Here is a 22035-nt window from a genome sequence, read left to right as displayed (position 1 = left end):
CCTGCCTCAGCCTCTCAAACCACTGGGATTACAGACATGCACCACTGTACCCAGTTCTTTGACTATCTTTCTAAACAAGTTCTCTTCTGGGTCGAGTTCTTGGTGGAGTAGATAAACTGAAGCATTCTTGCAACTCCAACACTGAACATTTGGAATCAAAACCATTTCTGGCTGTGGCTAAGACCTCATACAGCTTCCAGGGTGCTGAGGGCACAGAAACCACCTGCTGGTCCCAAAGGCAGTCAGCACATTCACGTGAATGCAGAGCGGGTGGGTCTAAATGGTCAAATGACTGCCCTGTGACTCACGAAGTTTCTGGGCTTGCTCCTCACTGCACATCCGGTTTCTGAAACTCTGCCTCACTCTAATGCAGGGTAAACTGGTAAGTGTGTAGCTTGGTGGTATTAGCTTCCTCGATCACCTTCTAACAACTAAGCAGGACCTGACCCTATCTACAGTCTGGCGGAAGGAATTATATACAGGAAGATAAGCAAAGTAGCCTGCCTGGGAAAGTCTGCCTGTGACCTACGCTTCTCTATTTTTTGCTTCCACTTCCTGAATCCTTACTATGAGCACTGTGCAGGGAGGAGGCCCACAGGCAGGTGGGTGGGTTTGCCTTCAGCTGAGGGGGGCTCCAGCCTCTGGTTAAGCTTCAGGATCAGACCACCAGGCCCTTGGAAGGGTGCTATCTCTGTGGAACAGGAGGAGGTGCTCTGACTGGATCAGGGTACCTAGGCTGCCAAAAACCTGTTAACCTTGTTGTTAACAGCTTATTCTGCTAGGCTTCAGGAATTTAGAGAAGCACAGGACAGGATTCTTGTCCTCAAGGAGTTCATGGTGGCCAGTCATAAAGAGGTATTATTTTTAAGCCTGAGACGTTCCAGGCGAGTGGCTAACACTACTGGACATGCAGAACTGAAGACCAGACTCTTAATACTCTTTGAACCCAGCATGATGCTACATGCCAAAGGGCTGAAAAAGTCAGCTGGACTTTCTCCCTTCCCTACCCAATTAGCACACTGGATGTCAAGAACAACTTTCCTCTCTATAACCAGGTACAGGTTTATTAGTATTTTAGAAGGTTAGAATATCACTGTTTCCTTTTATATTTAATTGGCAATTAATTGACAATGACTCTGTGCATATTCTCACTATCTGCAGCTGAGAACCAAGAGAGGAAGCAGTGTCCTTTATGTATCTTCACTATCTTGTTTATTTTTTGTTTGTTTGTTTTGTTTTGTTTTGAGCCAGGTTGTTTTAGTCAGCTTTTTTGTTGCTGTGACCAAAAGATCTGACAAACGCAATTTTAGAGGAAGAAAAGTTTATTTGGTGCTCACAGTTTCAGAGGTCTCAGTCCATAGTCAAATGGCTCCATTGCTCTGGGTCCTAGATGAGGCAGAACATCACGGCAGAAGAGTTTAGTAGAGGAAAGCAGCTCAGGACATGACAATCAGGAAGCAGAGAGGGAGCCTTGCTCACTAGGGAAAAAAATATATATATATCCCAAAGACACTCCCCAGTGATCCACCTTCGCCAGCCACACCTGACCTGCCTACAGTTACCTTCCAGTTAATCTCTATCAGAGGATTAATGCACTGATTAAGTTAAAGCTCTCATAACCCAATCATTTTACCTCTAAACTTTCTTGCACTATCTTACACATGAGTTTTGGGGGACACTTACTATCTAAACCATAACACAGGATCTCACTAAGTTGCCCAGGCTGGCTTCAAACTTGTGATCCAATAGCCTTAACCTCTCAAATTGCTGGGATTACAGGCATGCACTAGCATGCCTGGCTCCAGCTTTAAAAATTGTAACATGTATCATATTTACAGAAGATTATGTGCACAGTTCAAAGATAAGTAATAGAGCAAACACCTGTTACATACTAGTACCTTGATGCCTGGCAGCCTGGCTAGTATTTGTTTCCCTCAACTTTCCCCACCCCTGGTAAACACTCCACTGACTTTTATATTAACCATTCCAGTTATCTTTGTGGTTTACTCTCTATATAACATATCCCTAAATAATGCATTACTTGGACTTGAATAACTGAGTGGCTAGCATAAAGTTAGCTGTGAAAGGAAAAAGCACCATTACCTGTATTCAATGAGAATTCCAGGAAAACGAGCAGAATGGGATTGCTGGGTTATAGTGTAGCATTCAATTTCCTGAGGTTTCAAAAGCCTCTTCTAAACTAGGCATGGTGGTGCATGCTTGTAATCCCAGCAGCTCAGGAGGCTGAGGCAGGAGGATTGCAAGCTCAAAGTCAGCCTCAGAAATTTAGTGAGACCCAAGGTAACTCAGTGAGATCTTGCCTCAAAATAAAAAATAAACAGGGCTGGGAGTGTTTTTCAGTGGTTAAGTGCCTCTGTGTTCAATCCCCAGTACCATTAAAAAAAAAAAAATACTCTTCTGGGGAAAGGCAAAGGGCAAAGTCATTAGCAAAGCAGATCCAGGATTTGTGGAGCCTAAAAATCTTATAATTTGGAGGACACTTTAAGATTATAAATTCAAATGACATGCTAAATTATGTACAGGGCCCTGTGAGGGGCGTGTCTGAGTAAGGAACATAAGTTTCATTAGTAATGTCTCTAATCACAAGGGCTTACCTATGGCTGAGCATGTGGCAGATCTGCAGTGTGTCTAGGCCCTGAATACCCTATAGAAATATGGTTAGAGCAAAAGGGATATTTTATACTTTCTCCTTCTAAGCTCACTAGAACCTGTGGCCCACTCTCAAGAGGAGGTCAAAGAAAAACACTTCAGAAATGGGGGTAGTTTTCATGAAATGAGTATCCTTAGCTAATTCTATCAGCAGGACAGAAAGGTGAGCAGAAATTTCCATATTATATATTATATGCTGTGACAAATGTAGGAAAACCTGTCCTCAAGTTTGAACAAGGGTGTAATGTCAGTGGAGATTTTAATGATGACAGTTCTCAATTTATCTTTTTTTGTTTTGTTTTGTTTTCCTGTTTGTTTTTTGTCATTGCGGGGTTTTGTTTGTCTTTTGCAGTGCTGGAGACTGAACTGGGCCTTACATGTACTATGTAAGCACTTTCTCTAGGCTCTGGATTACATCCCCAGCACCATCTGTTTCTTGAGTTACACTTTGAATGAAACTGGTTGCCCTCTGCATCTTAGACACAACTGTTATCATAGGATTTCCCTTTACAGTCTTCTTGGGGAAGCTCTTTGCTTCTCTCCTCTTTAGCTCCTCCTCCTTAATTTGCTCTGTCTTTTGGATGGAACACATTCTTTACTAGCTTATTGAGAAAGGTTGCAGGATGGGTAGGAATTTTGAGAACTTTCACACTTGAAAATGTTCATTTCTACTCTCATACTCAATTGATAGAATATCTGGGTATAGATTATAAACTGGAAATTATCATTGTTGGCATTTTAAAGGCATTGCTTTATTGTTTTTGTCTTCTAGTGTTACTGATGAGAAGTCCAAAATCATTCTAACACCCAAACTCCATATACGAACCACTTTTTTCCTCTCTAAAGGCAGTAAAATCCTCTTTTAGTCCTTAAAATAGTAATGCCTTTAATGGGTCTCTCAATCTGATATTTCATTCTGTTTGTAATTTTGTCATTGCTTGATTTCCTGTTTTCTCTTTTTCTTTCTGGAAGCACTGATATCCAGATGTAAGACCTCCTGAACTCTTAGTCTAATATTTTAATCTTTTTTCTCATATTTTCTTTTCTTTGTTAGATTTTGGAATTCACTATGTTGCCAACAGACTAGTCCCAAACTCCTAGGCTCCAGTGGTTCTCCTGCCTCAGCCTTCCAGGTAACTGGTACTTCAGGTGCATTCCTTCACACCCTACCTTTCTCTCTTACTTTCTATCTCTATTTTTGTTTTATTTTCTGGGAAATATCCCAGGTGTTATAGTTCAATCACTGTGTTGAGTACTTTTTTCTCCTTAGGTGGTAATTTTTCTTTGCATACATCCTTATCATTTTTTCCTTACCACAAAGCATTGTATGCACATTACTTAAAAATGAAGTATTGCAAAAATCCACAGAAAACTCCATCGAGTAGATGATGAAACAGAATAGAGTCCAGAAATAGACTCACATATACATGGCCCAAATCTTTGTATATGAATCATATTGTATTTTTATTTTTGACAAAGTTGCCATATAGTAAGGAATTCAGCCTCCAAAAAGGAGTCTGGCCTTTTCTCCAACTTCTGGAGGGTACCTCTAAAACCCTTGGAACTTCCTGACTGATAGGGTTGTCTTTGCTATTCATGATGGATCTTTGGAAGTACACATGACATTTTATGCTAATGAGGTTCCTCTGGGGTAGGAGCTGGTCATGGCAAAAAGACCTAACATGTGATTAGAGGATTGGGGTTTTGGTACACATGATATCAGCCCAACTTCCAGAAAGGAGGGGCTGGAAATTGAGTTCAACCACATGGGCAATGATTCAACCAACCAAACCTATGTAATGAAACCTCAATAAAACCTCTGGATACCAAAACTCTGGTAAATGTCCTTGGTTAATGCAAGCAGGAAAACAAATTCCCCAGGACAGTGGAAATTTCGTGTTTGGAACCATCCCAGAATTCAACCTACGTATCTGTTCCTTTGTCTGATTCTGATCATTATCCTTTTGCTATAAACTCTAATAGTAAGAAAAGCACTTTCCTGAGTGCTTTGAGTCATTCTAGCAAAGTATCCAACTGGAGGGTGGTTTTGAGAAACCCCCAAACTTGCAGTTGGTGTCTTAACTGTTCCCTCTGACTACAGTTTCACAAACTCTTTGCAAATGCTAAGGCAGTTCAATGAGAACATGACACTCTTTTCCACAGTGCAAAAATTGATATTCACATGTCAACAAATGCAATTCTGCCCTTACTTCCTATTATATGCAAAAATTCACTTCAACTGAATAGAGGCCTAAATGTAAAGACTAGAGGCATAACATTTCTAGAATAAAAAATTGGAGAAAATCTTTGTGACTGGGTTTGGACCATCTTATTATATGAAACAGACCACAAAATGCAGAGGGGAAATGCTGAGTTCAACTTCATAAAAATTTTTTAAAACTTCACTCTTTAAAAGATGTTGTTAAGAAAATGAAATAGTGAGCTGGGGCTTTCGCTCAGTAATAGAGCACTTGCCTAGCATGCACCAGGCCTTGGGTTCAAACCCAAGTACCACACGCCCAAAAATGAAAAGCTGTAAGTCAATTGCAAAACATTTATCTGTCAAGGGACTTGTATTCAGAATATATAAGGAAGTCTTATGGCAACCAATTGAAAGCAAACATTTTTTATAATCTGCTAAAGATGTGAATAGAATAATGATATAGTTCAATGTGTCTCCCCAACTTTAGGTGTTAGAAACTTGATCTCCAGTGTGATGATGTTAGGATATGAGACCTTTAAGAAGTGAGTGAACCATGAAGGTCCTCATGGATACTTTAATGTGGGACGATGAGAGTGGATTTCTTATTGTGGGAGTGGGTGCCTTATAAAAGGATAAGTTTGGCTCTCTTTTGATTAAAAAAAAAGAGAAAGTTTTTCTCCCCCTGCCCTTCCTTGTGGTCTTGGGTGTCAAGCCTAGGACCTCACACATGCTAGACAAGTGTTCTACTACTGAGCTGCATATTCAGAATAACTGAGTTTTAAAATATTAGTCATAACCAGTGTTGGCAAAGATGTGGAGCAAGTGTACTCTCATACATTGCTTGCTTGTAGGAAGCAAAATGGTACAATTTGGAAAACAATTCTATAGTTTTAAAAAATAACATCAAACACATATTTACCATATGTCCCAGCAATTTCACTCCCAGGATTTTATTTAAGATGAATGAAAACATATGTCTACATTTTAAAAATCTGTGCTAATTTATAAAAGGGAAAATTGATGAATCAGATCTCATCAAATTTTTTTAATTAATTTATTTTTTGTGAAAGACTCTGCTGAAAGGACAAAAAGGCAATCTATAGGGTGCAAAAAAATCTTTGCTAGGACCTAGGGCTTTGCACATGCTAGACAAGCATTCTACCACCAAGCCAGATCCCTAGCTCTGGCCATTTCTTATAAGATGAAACACGTGACTCCCATTCAACCTAGCAGTTACTCTCATTCATCCCAGAGAAAAGAAAACTCATGTTCACAGGAAAACCTGAACACAAACATTCATATCAACTTAATTCATAATAGTTAAATACAGAAAACAAGCTAGATGTCTTTCTCTAGGGAAATGATCAAGCAAACTCTGGTATACCCACATTATGAAACTCTACTGATCAATAAAAAGGAACAATCTATTGATGCATGCAAAAACTTGGATGAATTTCCAGGGAATTATGCTGAATGAAAAAAAAGCCAATCCCCCAAATTACATATTGTATGGTTACAGTTACATTTCATTCTTGAAATGATAAAATGATAGAAATGGTGGTGAAAGTAGAGATTGCGAGGGACTGGGATGGAGGAAAGGGGGATGCAAGTGACGGTAAAAGGACAACATAAGGGTTTGCTATGAAGAAGAAACAGTTTCATGTCTTGGCTGTACCAATGTCACTGTCCTGATTTTGGAGCTGGAGTGTGGCTCAGTGGTAGACCATGTGCAAGGTTCTGGGTTCAATCCCCAGTACACACACACACACACACACACACACACATCTTCATTTCAATATTATTCTGTATTTCTACAAGTTGTTACCTTTGGAGGAACCTGGATAAATGGGCATTTTTGTGTTGTTTCTTGCAACTGCATGTGAATCTATAATTATCTCAAAATTAAAAGTTTAATTAACATTGTACTTGAATGTTCATGAATTTATTCCTGATCAAAAACTGGAAACAACCCAAATGCCCTCAGTCGGTAAATGAATTGTGAGACATCCTCAACATGGAATAGTACTTGACAACGATAAGAAATGAACCATCAATAGGAAAAAATGGCTGAATCACAAAAGCACTGTGCTAAGTGAGAGGAGCCAGACTCAAGTCCAGATAGCTTATTTATACAAAATTCTAAAACAAGTCAAATACCTTAAAAATCAGATCAATGGTTACCAGAGGCCAAAGGATAGAGATATGAATGATTGCAAAATTTTCAAAGTCACCTTGTGGGTGCTGAAATGGTCTATCAATACCATGATTATGGTGATGGTTACCTGACAGTATACATTTGTTAAAACTCATCTAAGTGTGTACTTAACATAGGTGAATTTTATTGCATTTAAATTATAACTCAGTTAAATTATAACTCAGAGGCTGTGGGTGTAACTCAATGGTAAAGTGCTTGCCTATCTTGTGTGAAGCCCTGTGTTTGATCCCCAGTACCACACACACACACACACACACACACACACAAATTATAACTCAGTAAAGTTAACCAAGAAATGGTAACTTTAGACTATTTCTCAACTTGCTATTTTTACTTAAGTGTATATTGTGAACTTCTGTCTTTAGACATATAGCTTTGCCTCCTTTTTAATAGTTGCATAGTCTTTCATTGTATGGATATATTGCACTTTCACAATTGATTTAATTAGTACTCCTTCAGTGAACATTTTGCCTGAAGGCAGAACTTGGCAAGAGCAGAACATGGAAGGAGGGACAGGTGGAAAGGTCTCCTCTTTTCTCTTTTCAGCAACAGGAAGAGAGAACTCCTGGGCCACCTATGCTCTACCGCCAGGTTATTGCTTGGGCTCTGTACCAGCTGTTTCCAAAAGGGAAAGGTCAAACAGCACAAGCCCTCCTCTCCAGGAATGAACAGAAAGAGGTCACTGTATGCGAGGAGCTCCGCCAAGCCTTGCCCCACTGTGGTTTCTAATTCTTTTTTTTTTTTTTTAATACTCTTTGTGCATTTTATTTTTACAAAGGTACTCTTTGAATAATTCGATCTTAGATCTAAAATAGTTTTCTAGTGTCTATGAATTCTTGCTGTCGTCTAAGCTAATTTTTTCTTTTCTTTTTTTTCAGTGAAAGCAGCATTTATTTTTTTTTTATTTTTACAGACTGCTTTTTGATTCATTGTACACAAATGGGGTCCAACTTTTCATTTCTGTGGTTGTATACAACATAGATTCACACCATTCAGGTAATCATACATTTACATAGGGTAATAATGTCTGTGTGGTCTCTAATTCTGACAACGACAAAATAATGTGAATATTATCACCATTTACCATTGTACTGAGAATAGGGTGTTATGGAGTCAGACCTGTCCATGGTCACAGTGGCTAAGCCAGAACTGCCACCAAGATGACCTCACTTCAAAATTCACTTTCTTTCCTTTATTCCATATGGCTACTTTGGGTTGGTTTGAACACCTTGTGATATTATCAAAAAGACACTTATATAGCAGAAATTTAATATTTGTTTAGTGAATAAGTGAATAGGTAGAAAAAGAACGAAAGACTAAACTTGGTAAGGCAGTTACCCAAAAGTTCAGCCCTTGCACTCTGCAGAATGATTTAATCTGCCTTGATGCTTTCATATAGTCAGTCAGCCTCCAGGTGCAGAAGGACACCTCAAACCAGGAGAAGTGTCTCCCTCCCAGATAGAGGCAACCCTTGAGCTCCAGGGTATAGGACAAGTTATTGAGGGGCAGAGCCTATGCTTGGGACTGCAATTCAGGAGTGGGGCACTACCATCTGAAAATGTCTGCTTGGTTTGTGTTGTTTAGCTTTTTTGAGGCTTCATTCTTTATTTTCCTTTCCCTTCCTCCCTTCCTCCCTCCCTCCGTCCTTCCCTCTTCTCTCTCTCTCTCTTTCTTTCTTTCTTTCTTTCTTTCTTTCTTTCTTTCTTTCTTTCTTTCTTTCTTTCTTTCTTTCTTTCTTTCTCCCCTTCCTTCCTCCCTCCCTCCCTCCCTTCCTTCCTTCCTTCCTTCCTTCCTTCCTTCCTCCTTCCAGGGATTGAACCCAGAGGCATTCAACCACTGAGTCACATCTCCTGTCTTTTTTTGTATTATTTAGAGACAGGGTCTCACTGAGTTTCTTAGGACCTCACTGAATTGCTGAGGCTGGCTTTGAACTTGAGATCCTCCTGCCTCAGCCTCCTGAGCTGCCGGGATTACAGGTGTGTGCCACTGTGCCCAGTGACTATGGAAAATTTTTAATATAAAAAGAGAGAGTGGGGCTGATGGGGTAGCTCAACAGTGGAGTGCTTACTTAGAATACAAGGCCCTGGACCCAACTCCCAAAAATGGAAAAAAAAAAAAAAAAGAAAGAAAGGAAGAAAGAAGGAATGAAGAATGAAGTAAACAAAAAGAAAAACAATCCGAAAAAATTTTTTTCAAAGGGCAGGGAAGGGAAAGAGAAAATGGTATAATGAACCCCAAGATCCTATCACCCCACTTCCACAATTCATGGCTATTTTTTTTTTTTTTTTTTTTTTTGGGTGCTGGGGATCGAACCCAGGGCCTTGTGCTTGCAAGGCAAGGCAAGCACTCTACCAACTGAGCTATCTCTCCAGCCCCGCTAATTTTTTTTTTAAAGTAAGGGTCTTAATTGGCTTTATTTTCAATTCTAGAATTGGGCAACACTTCTTTTCATAGAATAGAATAGAATAAGGGTTCTTGCCAATATCACTTTATCACTAATCCTTCCCTAGATTATTCTGAAACAAATCATGTCATCAGATCACTTTCATCTATGAAGATTTTTAATATGCCTCTCAAGTTTCTTTCACTCGGTAAGATCCTTCTCCCTATAATTTATTTTTAAAGAAGCTGGGTCAGATCTGGTACAGTGGCACACTCCTGTAATCCCAGCTTCTTAGGAGACAAAGGCAGGTGGATCACAACTTCAATGCCAGCCTCTGCAACTTGGTGAGACCCTGTCTCAAAAATAAATTAAAGAGGGGTGGGAGGGGTGGGAGGGAAGGGAAAAAATAACAGAATGAATCAAACAACATTACCCTATGTAAATTTATGATTACACAAATGGTATGCCTTTACGCCATGTACAAACAGAGAAACAACATGTATCCCATTTGTTTACAATAAAAAAATAAAAAAATAAAACATAAAAAAAAAAACTGGTAACATTCTCTAATGAAACCAAAAAAAATAAATAAATAAATAAATTAGAAAGAGCTGGGAATGTAGCTTAGTGGTAAAATGCCCCTGGGTTTGAATCCCAGTATCAAGAAAAAAAATAAAGTCCGGATATAATCATTCATTAGGGATTGCACAATTGTGATATTTTAATCCTTCCAGTCCTTCTTAACTTAATAGTTATAATTTATTCATAAACAGTCTTCCCTGATTGCCTATATGGTTTACCTAAGATATATTTATCATTGCAAAGGTGGGATAGCCACTTCTTTCTCTTTATTTACCAGTTTTCAAAATAAAGAATGAATTCATTACAATTTATTTAGAGCCCATCAAAGGTGTCCATTGGACTTGATTTTTTTAAAATATTATAAATTTATGGTTTTAGATATATTTGGTGAGTTTGAATCCATTGCACTAGTAATTGTTATTGATCCCAGTTTCGGTTAATGGGAGCCTCTTTGACTCTTCTGTCCTTTTGATATCACCCTAATATCCTTACTAGGCTTTTTACTGTCTGGTGTATAATATAACATTGCAGATCCATCTCGTACATTTCCTTACCAGGTGCCCAGATCTAGAATCAGCCCTTTTTCTAAGAAGCCCTGGTTCCTTTTAGTAAAATGACATTTACAGACGGCATTCTGTGTGTGAGGTCTGCTTGCTCCAGAGTTGATTTTGTTTTCTAGAAACTGTTTTTTTTTTTTTTTTTAAACAGGACAACAACCCATGAGTTCTGTGTGTGTGTATGTGTGTGTGTGTACATGCCTGTGGGCAAGGCAGCGGCCAGGAATTGAACCCAGGGCAAGGCAGGGACTGGGAATTGAACCCAGGATCTTCCTTATGTTAAGCAAGCACTGTACTACTGAGTCTTGTCACCAGCCCATATAAACTCCTAATGACCTTCCTTCCTTGATGGGGTCTCACTATGTTACCCAGGCTGACTTCAAACTCCTGATGCTCCTGCCTCAGTCTCCAAGGTACTTAATGATATTTCTATCAGGACTGAAGACTTTCTACCTAATATTATTGATTTTACAGCCATATTTCCTTTCTTCCATATCAAACATCCCATGATACATGAAAAATGGTTTTAGAATAACAATACCAGAACAGTGCTCTCCAGCTGTTGCCAACTGCTTCCTGTTCCTGACGACTGCCTCCATCCCAGACCATGGCTCCTTGGCCTGAGCTGGAAAATGCCCAGCCCAACCCCAATAAGTACATCGAAGGGGCCTCAACTCATCAGTCCAAAGGCAAGGAGACGGGCAAAAATGACGGCACAGGTCCTGCACCCAAGATTGAACTTCTGCCCTCGTACTCCACTGCCACTCTGATAGAGGAGCCCACTGAGGTGGAAGACCCCTGGGACCTACCCACACTCCAGGACACTGGGATCAAGTGGTCAGAGAGAGACACCAAAGGGAAGATCCTTTGCATCTTCCAAGGGATTGGGAAATTCGTTTTGCTCCTGGGATTCCTCTACTTGTTTGTGTGCTCCTTGGATGTCCTCAGCAGCGCCTTCCAGCTGGTTGGAGGAAAAGTGGCCGGGCAGTTCTTCAACAACTCTATCATGTCCAACCCTCTGGCAGGGCTGATGATCGGGGTGCTTGTGACCGTCATGGTGCAGAGTTCCAGCACCTCCTCCTCCATCATTGTCAGCATGGTGGCTTCCTCACTGCTGACCCTGCGGGCGGCCATCCCCATCATCATGGGGGCCAACATCAGGATCTCCATTACCAACACCATTGTGGCGCTCATGCAGGCCGGAGGCCACAGTGAGTTCAGGAGGGCTTTTGCAGGGGCCACGGTCCACCACTTCTTCAACTGGTTGTCCGTACTGGTGCTTTTGCCCCTGGAGGCTGCCACCCACCACCTGGAGATTCTGACCAACCTGGTGGTGGACACCTTCCACTTCAAGAATGGAGAAGATGCCCCGGCACTTCTGAAAGTCATCACAGATCCCTTCACGAAGCTCATTATTCAGCTGGACAAATTGCAATGAATAACGAATTGGCCCAAAACAAGAGTCTGGTCAAGATTTGGTGCAAAACTTCTACAAACACAACTCAGATGAATGTCACCGTCCCCTCTCCTGCGAACTGCACTTCCCCTTCACTCTGTTGGACAGATGGCATCTACACCTGGACCATCAAGAATGTGACCTACAAGGAGAACATTGCCAAGTGCCAGCACATCTTTGTGAATTTCAACCTCCCGGATCTTGCAGTGGGCATCATCCTGCTGATTGTCTCCCTGCTGTTCCTCTGCAGCTGCCTGATCATGATCGTCGAGCTCGGTGCTCAAGGGGCGGGTTGCAGTTGTCATCAAGAAAACCCTCAACACTGATTTCCCCTTCCCCTTTGCCTGGGTGACCGGCTACCTGGCCATCCTCGTGGGGGCGGGCATGACCTTCATCGTGCAGGAGCAGCTCCGTGTTCACGTCTGCCATGACCCCGCTGATCGGGTCTCGGGGTGATAACCATTGAGAGGGCGTATCCGCTCACGCTGGGCTCCAACATCGGCACCACCACCACCGCCATCCTGGCCACCTTAGCCAGCCCGGGCAACACTCTCAAGAGTTCCCTCCAGATCGCCCTGTGCCACTTTTTCTTCAACATCTCCGGCATCTTGATGTGGTACCCGATCCCGTTCACCCGCCTGCCCATCCGCCTGGCCAAGGGGCTGGGCAACATCTCCGCCAAGTACCGCTGGTTTGCCGTGTTCTACCTGATCTTCTTCTTCTTCCTGACCCCGCTGGTGGTGTTCGGCCTCTCGCTGGCTGGCTGGCCGCTGCTGGTGGGCGTGGGGGTGCCCATCGTCCTCCTGCTGCTGCTGGTGGTCTGCCTCCGGCTGCTGCAGTCCCGCTGCCCGCGCGTCCTGCCCACAAAGCTCCGCAACTGGAACTTCCTGTCCTTGTGGATGCACTCCCTGAAGCCCTGGGACAACCTCATCTCCCTGGCCACCAGCTGCTTCCGGCGGCGCTGCTGTTGCTGCTGCCGCATGTGCTGCCGGGTGTGCTGCCTGATGTGTGGCTGTGGCAAGTGCTGCCGCTGCAGCAAGTGCTGCGAGGACCTGGACGAAGTGCAGGAGGGGCAGGGTGTCCCCATCAAGGCCCCCGAGGCCTTTGACAACATAGCCATGAGCACAGAGGCCTCGGATGAGGTCAAGGCCCAGGCAGATGCCCCGGGCACCAAGGCCATCTCCAACAGCACGGCCTTCTAGGGACGGCCAGAGATTGGGGAAGACCTCAGGTCCGGCATGCTCCACCCTTCCTGCTTCTGCGTGCCTTTTGCTCACTCGGGGGGATTTGCTCCCCACTAGGGAACAGTTGACGTCACTCCTAGCTCTCCTGCCCCTTCCTTAGGATGTCAGCTTGCAGGACAGTTTTAGGTCAGCTCCTGCACCTTTGGTCCCTCCTCCCAGAAGGCACAGGGCAACAGTGACGTAGTCGAGGAAGCTGACTAGACGGTGACCGCAGCCACTCCTGCACACAGGTGCAATAGGATCTGTTCTTCAGAAAGAAAAGGCCCCCAGGAGGGATTTAGGGAAGGTTCTCCAAGGTGCCTGTGAGGGTGTGTATATACACAAGTACAAAGCTGTCCTTGATTGAGATGAAGCCAGGGTACATCTTTCTTAGCAAAGACATCTCCCCCAGGAGCTCCTGTTCACAGGCATCCCTGCCTAGAGCAGCCCTGCGGAGGGCACAGAGCGATTGTTTGGAGACTTGAAGACCATGCTGTGAGCTTCCCGCGTCTCAGCGCTCTCCACCCCCGCCAGGAGTGCTTTACCTGGGCAGGTGTGGATGGTCCAGGCAGTTTACCTGCAGTGACCTTGTCAAGTTTCCAGGATGTGAGCCACACCTGAGCTACAGAGAGAGAGAGGGTCAGGATACGTTTGGCTCACAGAAAGAGATGGGGAGAGAGACAGATTTGGGGAGATCTTGGTCTGCCAGATATCCTCGGGCTAACTAGAAGTCAAATTGATCGAAGCCATTGAGGCTGCATTGATGCTACTTTCTTGACCAGATAGAATTAGTGTTGGAGCTCTTTGAATAGAAGATGCAAGCCCCCTAAGCTCCCCACCTCAAGTGCCAGGAATTGCCTGCTCTTGGGACAGGTCTGTTTGCCTCCACTTCCTCTTTTGTGTAATGACTTCCTGGGCCAGAGGTCAACTTCCCTCCACCCTCTCACCCACACGTGCACCCACTGGAGTCTCTTCAACTGTTTTCCTTTGTTTTCCCGCCCTCCTCTCGCCACACCTGCAAAGCCCCAAACTTCTTGGAGGAAGCTGGGTGCAGCTAGACTGCCCTGGGGGCCGTGACTGTGTGGCTGAGGGTTACGGGGTGCACTCCATGTCCCAGGTGCCTTCTCTCTGCCTCCCAGAGCCCCCTGCTTTATCTCCACCCCTGCCGCTCACCTGGACTGTCATAATACTCCCCCAGCAGGTGAGAGCTTCAGCCTCATCTGGGACTGAGGAGTCTGTGCAGCTGTGCTCCAAGACCCTGTCCTCCCCATCCCAACCTCCCCATCTTGACAGGTTGGGGTACCAAGTTGAGCCCTCTCTGACCTTCCCCCCATGTAGATAACGATTCCCAAAAAGAGCCATTTATTCTCTATATTTATAGTCACGCAACTGTACAGCATTTTTCATAAGTTATATAGTGAATAGTCTATGATTTGTGTTTTATAGTGTCTCATTTGGAAATGAGGCAGGATTCTAAGATGTAAAGCACAAAAGACCATCTTTGTATATTTTGTAATTCTGCCTTCAAACCCGCCTGTGGCCATGCCACCACGCACACTGTAAATATGTAAGTTAAACCTGGGAAGTGGCCGTGGCTGTCCTTGCACTCTGATTTTTAAAAATGGAATCCTTGTACCTGACTGATTGTATTTTTCTGTGTTTTTTTTTTTTTTTTTTTTTTTTTTTTTTTTTTACTTACCAGTTATGGGAGGGGAGAATTAAAAGATGATCAAAACCCAAAAAAACAAAAAAACAAAAACAAAAAAAACCAGTCCTTTTTTTTTTTTTTTTTTTTTTTTTTTTTTAAAGACAGGGTGTCATTATGTTGTTGAGGCTGGTCTCAAATGCAAAAATCTTCCTGCTTCAGTCTCACATGTAGCCAGGATTACAGGTGTGCACCATGGCACCTGGACTCACATTACTAAAAACAATGCAAGGTGATTTTGGTTTGATTTGGTTTGGGTTTGGCCACTAAGGAATATTCCCCTAGGGATTCCAATTCCTGAGTTTTAAGGTCACGTGCAATAATAGTTCCTCACTGTACAATTATAACACCAATTTAACAAATTTACTTGTTTCATTTTTGTCAAGTTGAATTTTTTTTTTCAATTAGCAATAATTGCACCTCGGATAAACCACATTGGCTATGATACTGCCACTGCGCAAAGCTTGTCAAGTTAAATTTTATCATTTAAAAGTATTTACAAATTTCCAAAATAAATCTACGAAACAAGATATATATATATATATTTTTTTTCTTCTTCTTTTCCTTTCTTTTTTTTTTTTTTTTTTTTTTTTTGCGGTGCTGGGGATTGAACCCAGACAGGGCCTTGTGCTTGCAAGGCAAGCACTCTACCAACTGAGCTATATCCCCTGCCCCCAAAATAAGATATATTTGGAAAAGACTATTTCTATCTCTTGCTCATATAGATCTTCATATTTTCTTCCCTAATGATAGCATACTATAATATTTTTTTCACCTAGCTTCTTACTCATAATGCTACACTATATCCTGGCAATCACACCCCAGAAATGTAAAGAAATACAAAATACTCCTCATTTCGTCTCCTTTTTTTTTTTTTTTTTTTTTTTTTTTTGTACCAGAGATTGAACCCAGGAGTGCTTAACCACTGAGTCACATCACAGACTTTTTTATTTTTTATTTTGAAATAGGTCTCACTAAGTTGCTGAAGCTGACTTTGGACTTGTGATCCCCCTGCCTCAGCCTACTGAGCTGCTGAGATTACAGGTATGCACCACCATCCCGGCTACTTTCGTTTCTTTTCCCACCTGCAGAACACTCCATTGGAATGCACCTAGTTGATTTACCCTGTCCTCAATCCATGGACATTGAGTTATTTCCAATCTTTTGCTACTACCAATAGGGCTGTAATGAGCAGCTTTGTGTATAATTAATTAATTTTTGAAAGTTTGTGTTTCTTTAGGATCAATTTATAGAAATAAAATTTCAGAATCAAAGAGTGAATATCTATGTAAAATTGCTAGATAATGCCACATTCCCCAAGAAACTTATTTCTGTATGAAGCTACAACTGGCTATAGAACCAAGGGGGTTAGGATGTGGAGAAAGGAAACCAATAACTCCCTGAAGGGTTGATTTTATCCTCCGCAGGAGTGACTCACCTGGACAGGTGACTTGTTCACTGTTGCTGTCATTAGGGCGTTTCCCAACCTTCCTGTCAGGAAAGGCCCCTCCCAAATCTTCACCAAGAAGAGATGGTCTGCCTCTTCCTCTCCCTCAGCCTGTTGCCATAGACCACCTCACATGCTTGGATGGAAGGAAAGCGGTGAATATGTTAAACCAAAATCAGTCTCATAGGCTAAAAAGTGAGAAATAACGTAGCAATTTACTCTTGTCAAGTTGCAGTCAGTTCTCTCCCTCAGGACACCAGATTGCAATCAGGAGATGGTGCCATGCAGCTGCGGCGGTATGATTGAAGAAGGCAGAGAAAGTCATGTCCTCCAGTTGTATAGATGACAGCTCCTGGTAAATGCTGATCTCTCAGCTTCTGATGAAGTCAAACATCCAGACAGGATCCTCACAGCATTAGGAGTTTCTTTTTCCAAATGTCTGCCTTCAGCAAGGGTGTGCCCTACCAGCCACAGCACTGTTCGGTGACATGGAGCTCTGCCCATCCAGTTTACATCCTTGTGCCTGCAAACTGCCAGTACTCTCTCTAATGCCTCTGCCAGACTTCGCCACTGTGTGTGCAGAGATCTTGCTTTGCCTAGGAGACTGATCTTGCTTTATACATGTCCTGAAGTTGGAGGTCCTGCCTGCATCATCCTGAGCTTCCCCCAGGGTCTGTAGGACTGTGGGACTGCCACTCAGTAGCCAACAGAGCTAGAACATCTCTAAAACCGGAGCCTGCTTCCTTTTGGGAGGGTTTACAGATACATGGTTGTGGCATGGTGCCCTTTGTACGAAGTACAAGGTCAAATACAGTTATTGTTATTATTAGAAAGAAAGATTTAACAAGTTTACATGAAAGATTTAACAAGTTTAAGTTTAATGAATGATTAAATAAATGTCAGAACCAAGAAAAACGTATGGTGGGAATAAGTGCTCCAAGAGTTTAGATGGGACGGGGAGGACTGAAGGAGGGAATCTGAAGAACAGACGTGTGGGCATACACGCATGGGGAAAAACTGCCTCCGCATTTGATTCAGCACTGAGCACTATTTATTTGCAGCAACATCCTAATCAAAGGAGTCTTATAAGGAAGCAGTGAAGAATAGGGTCCAAACGTAACTAAATGATAGCTAACGCTGATCAAGCATCAGTCTGTGCTGGGAACAGAGCTAAGTGCTTTGCCTGAGTGACCTTGTTTAATCCTCATGACAGCCTCATGAAGTGACTACAATTATCATTCTCAACTAATACATGAAGAAATTGAGACACTGGGAAGTTAATTAGCTTAGCTCCAGGCAGAGGGGAACAAATGAGTGGGCTTAGTTGGAGGAGTGAAGTAGAAATGTGGGCCCTTCAGAGAAAAGCTCTCTAGTAAGGTAGTAAAGTTTGGACTTCAGCACTGAACTACCTGCTCTTTCAAAATGCCAGTTCCACTTTCTTGCTCTATGATCTTAGACATATTCTCTGACTGCTCTGTGCTTCAGTTTCTTCATCTATAAAATGCAAGTAACAAAGGCATCCAGGTTGAAGGGTTTTTTCTACTTCTTTGTATGGTATTGAAGATTGAACCTCTAAGCTACATCACTAGTCCTTTCATATTATTTTGGGACAAGGTCTCACTATGTTACACAGGCTTGCCTCAAACTTGTCATCCTCCTGCCTCAGCCTGGCTAGTAGCTGGAATGACAGGTATGTGCCACCACACCTGACCAGCTTATAGTGGTTTTTTGAGGAGTGAATGAGATGTATTAGTCAGCTTTCTGTTAATGTATAAACACTTGAGATAGATCAACTTACGGAGAGAAAGGGTTTATTTTGGTCCAAAGTTTTGGAGGTTTCAGTCCATGATGGATTGACCCTGGAGCTTTGGACCTATGGCCAGCACATCATGGGGGACCAAATGGCAGAGCAAACCTGGTCACCTCATGGCTAGGAAGTAAGAAAGCAAGAGAGACCTGGGTCCTACTATCCTCTTCAAGGGCTCACCCTCAGTGATTCCAAGAACTCCCACGAGGCCCCACCTCTTCGTGTGTGTGTGTGGTACCAGAGGTTGAACCCTGGAGTGCCCTACCACAGAGCTATATCCCCAACCCTGTTTATTTTTTATTTTGAGTCGGGGTTGCCAAGGCTGGCATGGAACTTGAGATCCTCCTGCCTTAGTCTTCTGATTAACTGGAATTCCAGGTCTGTACTGTCATGCCTTCTTAAGACTAAGGTGTTTTAAAGTAAGATTCAGCAGGATTCATTAACTGGAAACGTGGGATAGAGATGAGTTAATCATGACCCTTGGGTTCCTATCTTATTAACTGGGAAGAAAAGGACTTTTCATAGAAACAGGAAAATGAGGGGAGGAGCTAGTTTTAGGGGGCAAGACTACACTTTGGGAAAATGTAGGTGAGGGTAGGAGTGGGAGCAGAGGGAAAGGGGTCCAAAGGACCCTGGATTCTATTGCCAGCTCTGCCCACAACTGTGTCACCTTGGTAAAGCTTCCTTCCTTCTCTGAACCTCAATTTCCCATCAGTTCAATGAAGCTGTTACACTTGAGAGCTCAACATTTTCTTTTTAAAAAATTTTTTATAGTTGTTGATGGACCATTAACTATTTATTTATTTATGGGTGGTGCTGAGATTCAAACTCAGTGCCTCACACAGCCTAGGCAAGAGCACTACCACTGAGCCACAGTTCTACCCCTGAGAACTCAACATTTTCTTCCAAGTCAGATATTCTCCAGTTGTACCTGGGACATCTTGTAGTTTTCCAAAAGAAGGATGATACTGACAGCCCAGTTCTTAGTACTCTTTTTTATTTATTTATTTATTTTTTTTTCGGTACTGGGGATTGAACCCAGTGGTGCTTTACCATTGAATGACATCCCCAGCTCTTTTCATATTTTATTTAGAGACAGGGTCTCACTAAGTTGCTGAGGCTGGCCTTAAACTTGCAATCCTTCTGTCTCAGTCACAGGATTATAGGTGGCTGAGGCCACAGGATTATAGTTGGGTGCCACCTTGCCCAACCCTTTTTTTTTTTTTTTTAATGTCTAGTGACCTCTGAATTTTTATTGGTTTCCCGATCCCCTAGGGTCTCCTGCTCCTGCTGCCTCAGCACTTTGGTGCCATTGGTCTCAGACACCATTTTTCCATCCACAATCCTGTGGGTAATGGTGTTTTGGATGGTTTGTATGGAGTTGCTGCTGTCCAGGTCATCACTGAGACTGAAGTCCTCCCCATCTTCCAGCAGGCAGCAGTAAGCGGCAATCTCAGCCTCCAATTTGACCTTGATGTGCAGCAGGGCCTCCTAGTCCTGTCAGGCACTGTTCCTCTGCCAGTTCTGATTCCAGGTGCAGCAGGACCCTGTTGATCTTCTCCATTGCCATGATGTAGCAGGGCCTTCATCTTCCTCAGACTGTTCTCTAAAAACTGGCCTTCGTTTTCTCATGGAGTCCAAGTAGATCTCCAAGAACTGGGCAGTGTGTCTCAGCCCCATGAGCATCATCTTGGCAGCTCTGATTTCTGTGAACTGAGAAGTGGCCATTGTGGTGCTCTCCTCCATCTGCTGAGATCTGTACTTGTCCAGATCCTCTTGGTTCTTTTGAGTCAGCTCATCATACTAGGCCCAGATGTCTGCCATGATCTTACTGAGGTCCTGAGATTTTGAGGCATCCACCTCCATGGTCAACCCAGAGCTGCCAATCTGGCCTTGAAGGCCTTTGACCTCCTCCTCAAGGTTCTTCTTTATGAACAGCAGTTCCTCTTTGAGAGCTTTCATTTCCATCTCCAGCTGCAGCTGAGTGATATTGGTGTCATCAGTGACCTTGCAGAGCCCATCGATGTCTCTCTTCATAGACTGGCACATGACCAGCTCGGGCTCATACTTGACTCTAAAGTCATCAGCACTATCAACCTCCAGCATGATGCAGGCATTGTTCACATAATTTGCAAAGATCTGAGCCTGCAGCTCCTCAGTGGTCTTGAAGTAATGCCCCCAGTCTCTGACCTGGGGCACCTTCTTCTCCAGATGTTCCTGGATTTTGCCCTCCAGCCTCCTCACTCTGTGCAGGTAGGAAGCCAGGCAATCATTCAGATCTTGCATAGTCTACTTGCTTTAGATGCCACCCATTCCCAAAGACCCCCAGTCATCCCCTAGGACCCATAGTAACCCACAAAATTGGTGGAGTGATACATGAAGACCCGGGAACTTGAACCCCTGGCACCTCATAGATGCTGGCTGCTCTGCTGGTGGGTTGGACCCAATAATTGGGAGACTAGCCAGACCCCAGGACCAGCAGTTGATGGAGAAGATGGTAAAGTAGTGGTGAAGTTCCTGCTGTCCAGAGAGAAAGGCAAGATACCAGGACTTGACTTTGGGCTGCACTGGTTGTTTTCTCTTCTTTTCTTTTCTTTCCTTTTTTTAGATGGGATCTTACTATGTTGCCCAGGCTGGCCCATGACTGGGCTTCAACAATTCTCCTGCCTTAGCCTTACAGGCATACCACCCACCAGGCTTCTTAAGACCCTTTTTGAGGTTGGTGGGGGTAGGTGATGGGAGGAGACAGCAACATAGAGGAGAAAACCCTTTTCCTTTCTTCATCCTCCCTGAACTATGGTACCTGGGTGCCCTGCAGTAGCCCTAGTAGCCAAGCAACCAAACAACCCCTGCCACAGATTCTCACACCTCTCCAGAGGTTCTGGGAATTGGCGTCAGAGAAAGTCAAGTGCAATATTATTTGGCTTAACCTCACTCTCTTCAACTTGATTGGTTCCTAACTCAGGATTTGTTTTTCTACCAGATTAGAGAAGAAAGGGAAGACTGTTTTGAAAAGTTCACTATCCTTAACACTGACCTCAGAATCACAGCAAGAGTGAAACCAGAGATCTTGGTGGTGGCTGCGGACCAGCAGAGCTAGTGTTTACCAAAGGATACTCCTGGTGTGTGTGTTGGGAGGGCATTGTGTCCAGGAATGTCACCTGTCCAGGTGTGGGGCCCGGAACTGGCCTCAGCAGGTGCAGAGAGCCTCCATTCAGGACAGCCTGTAGGAGAATAGCAGGCACTCTTCTGAGAAGAGCTACATTTTGAAACAGGTTTCACATCAAATAAAGCAGAATGACGAAACCAAGGTGGAATAACACACATGTTGAATGCATGCCAGTAAGCCTAGATAGAAACCAACACCCAAGGAGACAATTTCTTTTTCCAGATAAAGTACCAGTTACACAACAGAGCAGAATAGACTACAAAGAGACAGTGCTCTCTCCCCTTTGCTTTTAGTTGACCTCTGTGTCTAGATCCTTCTGGTTGTGAAAACGTTTAGCAATTAAAAATTAATGCTAAATACAGTGATTGATAGTCATTTTACAGATCCTAAGTGACTGTCAGACATAATGATAAAAGGGAACTTTGACATTAAGTAGATGTCCTTCAGCTCACATTCAATTGTCATTGTCATTCCTGTCAGCAAACATCTATTGGACATTTTTATATTAAATAGGTACTGTTTGTCAAAAGTGTCATGCAAAGCTGTTAACGTGCTTGCTGGATTCATAGACTCCAAAAATAATATGACCCACCTTTTTTCAGACAGAGAAACAGAGAC

At 43.1% G+C, this 22035-nt stretch overlaps 1 non-coding gene and 2 pseudogenes across 1 annotated transcript; 1 reads left to right on the top strand and 2 right to left on the bottom strand.

Annotated features, from left to right (window-relative positions):
- The first annotated feature begins 11217 nt into the window (after nucleotides 1-11217).
- On the top strand, nucleotides 11218-13268 carry LOC124993302 (sodium-dependent phosphate transport protein 2B-like; annotated as a pseudogene).
- Nucleotides 13269-15325: 2057 nt separating this feature from the next.
- Nucleotides 15326-15459, bottom strand: LOC124993833 (U4 spliceosomal RNA). The gene has a single exon (XR_007110352.1). It is a non-coding gene; the product is annotated as a U4 spliceosomal RNA (small nuclear RNA).
- A 4016-nt stretch (nucleotides 15460-19475) lies between these two features.
- LOC124993632 (keratin, type I cytoskeletal 18-like) lies at nucleotides 19476-20561 on the bottom strand (annotated as a pseudogene).
- Between the last annotated feature and the right edge of the window lie 1474 nt (nucleotides 20562-22035).

Source organism: Sciurus carolinensis, chromosome 9 (genome assembly GCF_902686445.1).
Source record: "Sciurus carolinensis chromosome 9, mSciCar1.2, whole genome shotgun sequence".
Lineage (NCBI taxonomy): Eukaryota > Metazoa > Chordata > Mammalia > Rodentia > Sciuridae > Sciurus > Sciurus carolinensis.
Note: the sequence above shows the minus strand (reverse complement) of the source record. Positions and strands in the feature narration are given on the sequence as shown.